Source organism: Geospiza fortis, unplaced genomic scaffold, assembly GCF_000277835.1.
Source record: "Geospiza fortis unplaced genomic scaffold, GeoFor_1.0 scaffold315, whole genome shotgun sequence".
Taxonomy (NCBI): domain Eukaryota; kingdom Metazoa; phylum Chordata; class Aves; order Passeriformes; family Thraupidae; genus Geospiza; species Geospiza fortis.
Genome location: NW_005054648.1, coordinates 190,098 through 190,869, shown reverse-complemented (window position 1 = coordinate 190,869; position 772 = coordinate 190,098).

The following is a 772-nucleotide window of genomic DNA, read 5'->3' as shown; positions in this document are numbered from 1 at the left end:
TCCCTGATTTTGGGGAGAATTCCCTCCCTCGCCCCTTGGGATCCCGGGCTGCTGCTCCGTCCCCTGAGCAGGAATTCCAGGGGGGAACTTCCAGCTGGGAAATGTGGAGAATGCTTCCCTGCTGTGCTTCAAGGAGCAGCGTTCCAGTGCTCTGCATCCAAGGCATTGCCCCATCCTGCTGGATCTGAGGATTCCCTGGAGCTGCCGGGGCGATCCCAGTCCTGGAATTCCTGTGGATTTCAATGGAAAAAATTCCAAGCTGCTTTGCCATGAAAGGTGCTACAAATCCTGCCCTGCCTGCCTCCTCCAGCTGGGATTGGGAGGAGAAAAAAAAACCACAATCCTTAAAAAAATTCCAGGTTTCTGGGTGAAACTGAGCCTGAAAATCCATGGAAATACCTCATGGGACTGTGCGAGGGAAAACCTTCCCGAGAGCCAGGCCTGCTCCAGCTTTTCTTCCCAAAATAAAGAGATCCTGGAAAGAAAAAGGGAAAAGGAGAGGTGGATCAGGGATGGGTAACGGGATGAGGGAACTGGGAAGGTGTGAGTCAATCCAGGGAAAATCCTGCTCTCTCCGTGGGGTGGTGGTGACACCATCCATCCGTTCCCACTCTTCTCTGGGAATGGGCGAGGTTTGCGAAGGGGGAGCAGCAGATCAGGGAAAAGCAGAGCTGGGTTTTTTGGGGGTTTTTTTGCCATCCTGGAGCACTCCCAATCTCCCAAATCCTCACCCTGGGCAGCTCCCAGTCCTTAAAAACCCAGCCTGGGGTGC